Source organism: Giraffa tippelskirchi, chromosome 10, assembly GCF_054371585.1.
Source record: "Giraffa tippelskirchi isolate mGirTip1 chromosome 10, T2T-mGirTip1v1.2.pri, whole genome shotgun sequence".
Lineage (NCBI taxonomy): Eukaryota > Metazoa > Chordata > Mammalia > Artiodactyla > Giraffidae > Giraffa > Giraffa tippelskirchi.
In genome coordinates this window covers 128,238,513-128,246,585 of record NC_137284.1, presented here as the reverse complement: position 1 = coordinate 128,246,585, position 8,073 = coordinate 128,238,513, and the positions used below count along the sequence as shown (strand labels likewise).

The following is an 8,073-nucleotide window of genomic DNA, read 5'->3' as shown; positions in this document are numbered from 1 at the left end:
TTTGTCTTTCTTCAGAATTAGCAAGTGTTATTCTATCAATAGTAATCTCTTACATCTATCTCCTTTCTCTTTTATCTCCTCTTGTTGACTTCTATTTGATGAATTATGTGATTTTTTTAAAAATTACTCTCCATTTTTTCCTAACTTCCCTCAAATATATTTTTATATTGGTAAAGTTGCCCTGAGTTCAGGAAGGATTCTCTGGTTCAAGCTTCTAGATCACTATTTTCTCTTCAGCATTTTCCATTCAACTGTCAGTCTCTTTATTGTTTGCTATTGTTTTGTCCTCCTCTATCTGTATTTTAATTTCTAAGACATCTAACAGTTTTCCTATGGATGCAACATTCAAAACAAAAAATGTTTGAAATTCTGAACCAATAACTTCCTTGAGAAAAAAATATTATGTGGAAAAACACATTGATTATTAAGAACTGAAAAATTATTCCCATAGATTTGTCTCAGAAGGTGAAAAGTTTTAAGCATACCACAGCCAATTAATTTTACATACCATTTCATTTTAATATATGTTATATTACATTTTAAATCTGCAATTATGTATTTTACATAAAATAATCTATATGCCTTATGATCAAAATTAATTTTTTCAAAAATAGGAAATATAATTTTAAACTATAAGAAATGTGTCATTTAAAACCTCATAATGTCTTTGCTCTTAGTGGGATATAAAATAGTGGTGAATCATAGATTCAGTGAAATACTACCTTCAAAGTAAATGTCACAGTAAAGGACAGTCACATATTTAAAAATATGATGTAATATTATTAACTTTGCAATTAGAGTATGCTTAATTTATTAAGTAGTAATTGCTTGGTTTATATGCAAAGCTACTCTTGATATGTCTGATCCTGTATCCTTTTAGTGCTGTACTCAAATGATGTCAAAGAGGGGCAATTTATTTCAAGTGTGTTCATAGAGTTAGTATTTGAATAGCCTTCATTTCAAGTGTGTTCACAGAGATAGTATTAAGTTTGTATATAATCTGCTTATCCAAGTAAAATCATTAATCTCTTTATATTACTCAGAAGTCTATTAATAGGGCACCAACTTAAATAGGTGAATTACAACACAGGAGATTCATTTTGTATGGGCGTGATACTTTAGATGTGTGTGAGGAAAGACTGAAATCTAGAAAGTCTCTTATTTTGCTTCTGTTTTAGAAGTCCATTTGAGTTTGGTCAGACAAAACATGTAATTCAGTTAAATTTTAAGTGAACCCTTTTACCCTACAAACAGTAAAACATTTGATTCTAAGGAGTTTTTTTCTTTCTATGTTGTTCATTATCCTGGCCTGGTGTCCAGAGAAAGTGAAATCATACCTAGGATACTTCTGTTTCTTATTTGGAAAAAAATATATGAGGTTTATTACAGCTATAAATGTTGGGGCAGGAAAAATGACCACAGTTAAGTCGTCTTAGGTGCAAACTGGTGTTGGCACTGAATGTGGTAAAGCCCCTGTTTTGACACAGGAAGAATCTTTATAAGGCCCTCCTTTTTAAACTATTTTCAGATTGTTGTCTAGGAAATCCTGACTGATTTCAGTCTCCCTACAGGAGCCTGAATCTGACACTAGAAATTCATTAACAGTAGAAACTTGGTCCTGCTTTATAGTCAATTTTAGGAATCATTAACTACAGTAGAGTTTGAATGTGCCTAGAAGGTGGGATTTAATTGTTCAAAAATAGAGTCTGATGGTCAATCATTATCTAAGGCTGATAGGCTGGTATACTGTGTTCAATAAACACGTTAATATAAAAAGGTTTTAAGTCTAAGAGGCAATCCCAGATGTCATTCACAAGTAGTGCTGTATGAATTAAGGTGTCTTTCTCAAAAGTCTAAATTGTCTTCAGGCTTCCCGCTACAGGTAAATTTTCTCTTAGATCATTGCTTATAACAAAGACAATCAATAGTTTGCCAGCATACACACATAAGACAATGTTTGGAATATGTGTTTACTCTTGTATAACTCTGGAAGATGCTAGTGACTTCTTTTATTCTCTCAACCTGTAGAATGTCTCTCTCCCTATGATCAGATTTCTGGGTACCTTTCCTACACTGAAGCTGAAGATATAGCCCTGTTCTTGTTTTTTATCAACTTTATTTTAGGCAGAAATCCTAAATGACTCAAGTGTCTGTCTTTCCCTTCTTTTTCACTTCAGAAGCATATACCTCCTTGTCTACTAGTAGCCAACATCCTTCCCATTCCTGCTGTGTTCTCAGTGCTAGCTTAGCATTGAGCCAGATTCAACAAATAATTTCTCAAACATGATCTCATCTTTTTGGCTTCTTCTCAGGGACTAATATTTATGTTCTGTCATTGCTTCAGCTACCACACCACTTGAGGACTTTGGATTTTTTTTTTTTTTTTTGCATTTTGTGTTGCTTTTATTTTATGGAAAAATTATATCAAACCAACATTAAACTAAGCTGAATGCAAAGTCTTGGTAAATGAGGCCTGGTGGTCTCATACACAAAAGCATGTGTATACAAAAACTCATATACAAAAGCTGCTCTTTGCACTTTAAATTTCAGGAAGGGAACTTCAAACAGCTTCACTTTTACTTGTTTCAGCTCCAGAGCACAGGAAAGACTCTGACATCCACAGTCAGATGTTTTTCAGTCACTTTATCATCAAGTCTCTTCAAGAAGTTATTCTTTGGCAAAATATTTACTTCCCCAAATTCTCCATCCTCTGGCTTTGGATTAAGTTTTACATTTTCAGCATCCTTCCCATTAATAGTTATTGTCACAATGTATGTAGTACCATTGACAAACTTGGATCCGTACCTACAGCTGGAGAACATTCAGTATCACCTTTTATTGTCAGTTTCTTCCTTAAGCTTCCAAAGTGCAGGTGCTTCTGGACTTTCACTATCAACTATGAGATCTGTGGGGAATTCTAGGCCGGAGCCTCCCATTGGCAGTCATAGATGCTTCACCATAATATATCCTTAATAAACAGTTCTTTGCAGCACTGGGATAACTGGCACATGATCAGCTGACTATTCTTTCAAGGTACATGTTTCAAAGTTTCCGAAGTTCTAATTTTACCAGTAGGACCCATGTACAGTTTTTTCAAGCTTGACCCATTTTCCTTGTGGAATTAACACCTTTGAAATAATAGACTGGCACGTTGAGACAATTTTGTTGGTGCTTAGTTTTTCATTACTAATCTAGTTAGTCTTTTCAGCCCTCAGGCAAGAAGCTCAGGTCCAAGATGTGGGGTGAAGAGAAGGGTACTCTTTTGGCAAAAGGTAGAAAAAAGAAAGGACCATTCTGAAGCAGCACTCTCAGGAAATGCCAGTGCACTAAATTTGCAGTCATTGGTCAGAGCAGCAATGGAAAACTAATCCAGATGGGAAAGACATTCTAAGAAGACGAATCTGCAAAATGCATAGACTTAAGATATTACCTATTCAGATAACGAAGGGAGGTTTGGAGTGTTTTGAGTCCACAGTCTGGTAGAAGAAGGGCTGAGGAAGAGATTCATATCAGTTAAGACAGGTAATGTTATTGAAAGCCAGACAAAGGTCCTCTGTATTATAAAATAATCCTAGCAGTAATGAGCTGGAAACACTAGAGGTATAAGATCAAGAGGATTTTTATATTGCATATGATTTTACTATATTCTCGTCATAGCTCTCCACAAATCCTTAAATTAGATGAGTGGAAGAATATAAGTTTAGTTAAGTCTAATAGTGCTCTCTAACATGCTTTTTTCTTTGCTCATAATGATTGCTCATGTCCTCTTCTTTCATATAATAATGAGCATGAGAAATCATTTATAATAAAACTAGCAGTGTACTGTAATTTCTCCCAGGGAGCCTTACCATATGGCACCTGTCTCTGTTATTTAATTCTACTTGTTCTGTTAAAAATCAGTCTTGTAAGGGCTTGTGTGCCATACTCATTAAAGTGTCATATTCTGTAAAGGATATGATATCAAAGTGACATACATCCCTTTGATAAGAAACATTTTTATGTTCTAAAATTAAGAGGTAAAATCTCAACAAATGTGCAAGGAATAAAATTAAATGCATTTACAATATTAATAATATTAAAGATCATTTTTTCATTGAATAGTCTTTGTCTTAATAATTCATTTGTATGGAAAAATGCATCTGAGTTTAGATGAATGGAATTAGGCATCTAATTTGCCTACCTATAATTATAAAAACTTAAATATAATTCTCAATCCCAAAGAAAATGAAAGTAAAGAATATTGATGCTCATCAACATTAACAATAAATGAAAATTAACACAATTTTGAGGTATTATTTTACTGAAAGGTTTAAATTAAAAAAACCCTCTAATTTAGGAAATAGTGCAATGAAATTAGTATACATATTCCTTACAAGAAGGATTTACTAACTATGCAGCATTTCTGTAAAACAAGATGCAATTATGCAGCAAGATTCATAAGATATCCCTCAGTGATGTCACTCTATAGTAAATAAAATTTAAACTTTAGAAATAAACATTAAAGTGCTAAATCATCATATACTATCACTTTATGATGGGATAATAACTGTAATTGAATTGAATCTATAGATCACATTGCAAAGAACTGACATCTTGACATTAAGTTTTCATATACATGAATATGGACCATATCTCTATTTTGTTCTTTGATTTCCTTCATCAGAGTTTCCTGGTTTTCTTATTATAAATCATATACATGTTTTGTTAGATTTATTCCCATTATATCGTTTTATGTGTGCTAGTGCTTAGTGGCTCAGTCATGTCTGACTCTTTGTGATCCTGTGGACTGTAGCTCGTCATACTCCTCTGTCCATGGGATTTTTCAGGCAAGAATACTGGAGCGGGTTGCCATTTTTCTCATTCCGGGGATCTTCCTGACCAGGATTCAAACCTATAAATTCTGTGTCTCCTGCATTGCAGGTGGATTCTTTACCTGCTGAGCCATCAAGGAAGCCCATTTTGTGTGTGTACTATGGTAAACAGTTTTAATTTCAAATTCCAGTTTTTCATTAACAGTTCTGTATGTTAATCTGTTGTACTGAAACCTTACTATAATTATTGCTTAACAGTTCAGAAGGTTTTTTCTTTTTTTTTGGTCAGTTTTTTTCAGAATTTCTGCAAAGAAAACCATATCACCTGCAAAGACAGTTTTAAGTTTTCCTTTCTAATTTGAATATAGTTTAATTTCTTTTCTTCTTGCATTGGCTAGAACTTCCATATGATGTGGAAAAGTAGTGGTAAGGTGGACATATTTGCCTTATACCTGGTCTTAGTGGGAAAGTTTCAAGTTTCTCACCATCAAGAATTATATTAGCTGTAGGGATTTTTGTAGATATTTTATCAAATTGATGAAATTCTCCCTGCATACTGTTTTAAAAAGAGTTTTGGTATTAATGCATTCAAATTAGAAAGGAAAACTTAAAGCTGCATTTGCAGATGATGTGGTTTTCTTTGCAGAAATAAATGTACAAAAGGTATTCCATTTTAATGACTATATATGTGCCCTTTTTCCTTTCTTATTTTTATTATTTATGGTTTATTTTTCCCTTAAGCTATCTGGTAATTTGTCTTTCTTGTGAATTTTACCAAAAATATAATTTTCAGTGAGTATTTATATATTAGCTATTTCCTAGGCTCTACTTTGTTGAATTTTGTCTTTATCTTCATTCTTAACTTTTTTCTTGTTTCACTCCACTTGTTTTTCTTTGTCCATGTTTTTTTGTGCTGGAAATTTCATTTATATTTTTAACTTTCTGACAAAAATTTTTAAGGCTATAAAATTTTGTCTGGTCACTTCCTAAAAATTTCTTTATATTCTGATATAGAATACCTCTATTATAATTAACTTTAAAAAATTCATCAACCTGGTATCACATTTTACTTTTTATCCAAGAGTTTAAAAAGAAATAGAAATGATGGAGATATACTTTATATACAATTATGATATATTACAAATATAAAATAACCCACTTGTTTAAAATCTCTGGATTAACCATAAGTAGCTACAATAGGTATATAGTATAACAGCTGTAAATAGCCTTTACTTTTCACTAGAAAACTTCATAAAACCAAATATGAAACAGACAGAGCTTCTTGACTTTCCTATTTCTACCAGATAAGGGCCAAAACACTTCAATAGTTCGGGCTATGCTGAGACAAATTAGAAAAGAAACACAAAACAGAGCTATCTATGTAGAGTGCATTTCCCAGGGATGCAACAAATTGGTCTTTCTAAAAATGATATGGCAATAGAGACAGTAAGAGCTTGTTAGCGATTCCTACAGGTCTCAAGGGGTTCAAACTCAAAACAGAACAGAACATCGTTCAGTTTCTTTTCACAGAGATTCAAAAGTTTTTGCAAAACTCACTCTGGAAATCTTAAGGGAAAAACATCTTTCACTACTGCTTTCTGGCAACTTTCTCTATTCTCAGAATAATTCTCAAACCCATTTTGGGTTGGCCTAATGGCCCATGAATCTGGCAACACTGATGGGAGTCAGACCACAGAGATAGGTGGGCATGACTGGAACCATGTTTATGGACAAGAGAGTCCATCAGTTTTAATTATGGTAGGCAGATTTCCTGAAGTGACATCTGGTATAAAGCTTGTTCTGCATATTTTTAGTTCTCCTTTATGGCAAAATATGCCTTGTGTGTGTGTATGCTAGTCGCTCAGTCGAGTCTGACTCTTTGCGACCCCATGGACTGTAACTCTTCAGGCTCCACTGTCCATGGAATTTTCTAGACAAGAATACTGGAGTGGGTTCCATTCCCTTCTCCAGGGGTCTTCCCAATGCAGGGATTGAACCCAGGTCTCCCCATTTCAGGCAGATTCTTTACCATCTAAGCCACCAGGGAACCATTAGTATCCCTTGTCTTATTTTTCCTTTTTTGCTACTTAATCCACGTGCAAACATCTAGTATTTTAATGACTCCTATCTTTACAGGGAGATAAAAAAATTTTTATTCTTTATCCTTATATTTCTCTATTTTCTTCATTTCCCCTACATTCTCGCTCACGTCAAGTACTTATTCATATATAACACAGCAAAACTTTTGCCTATCGAGTCCATGTAGTTTTCCCCTTAGTAATCGGTTAATTGATCGCATATGCCTTCCCGGTCAAGGCACCACTTTCTCTCACCCAAATTACTATAGCAGTCTCCTAACTGGCCTTTCTGATTTGTGTTCTTCCTCTATAATCTATTTGTAACATGGCATATGGTGTGATAATAAATAAATAAATAAACCAACTATCTCTCATTTGTTGAAATGTCTCTAATACAGTAGCTTCCAGTGTCTCCAAGAGATACAGACAAATGACAAAATGGCCACCAATGTCCAACATGATCTGAATCTTTCTTATAGCTCCTTGACTTTATCTCCTACCATTTCTCTCCTCTTTTGAACATTTCTCACTCCATGGATGCAGTGCTTTAAGTATTATATAATTATTTTTTCTTAAGGAAAATATATATTCCTACTTATAATAATAATGCAGACATTGAAGCAAATTTCGTGGTCCTTTTCCTTTTAATAATTGACTGAAAATAATTAATGCAGTTTCAGGAAAAAAAATTTTGAGATAAGAAATCTGTTTATGATTATGTGTAGCCACTTAAAGAATATATTTAAACTTCTGTTCCTGAGCTTATACTGTATAAGTATTACCTTCAAGTCAAAAGCTACTTAATCATATTGGTCTTAAAGGATAAAGTATCAATACAAGTAGCTAAAATGACTTTTGTCAATAATTGTATTTAATTTGAGCAAACTGTATGCTGTTAGTACATTTTAGGTATATATAGTGTATGTTAGTCCAAATTTCTGGGCCTTTTTGAAAACATATGCAAAAATTGCCAAAGACTTAGAATCCCCTGGGACTTTGAAATTGCTTCAGAAAATACTGCTCAAGAAAAGGGAGGAAATAATTTTTTTAGGAAAAAATTGTTATTGAGGGTCTCAGATAGCATTATCTCATTTAATTATTCTAATAAACAAAGCAAGTGAGTATTTTAATGCCATTTCCAAGGAAGCCAAGTCCCCCAAAGGCAGTATGTTTCATTTGATGAC

At 33.4% G+C, this 8,073-nt stretch overlaps 1 pseudogene; it reads right to left on the bottom strand.

The window, feature by feature from the left end:
• Nucleotides 1-247: 247 nt before the first annotated feature.
• LOC145522486 (ADP-sugar pyrophosphatase pseudogene) lies at nucleotides 248-2,936 on the bottom strand (annotated as a pseudogene).
• Between the last annotated feature and the right edge of the window lie 5,137 nt (nucleotides 2,937-8,073).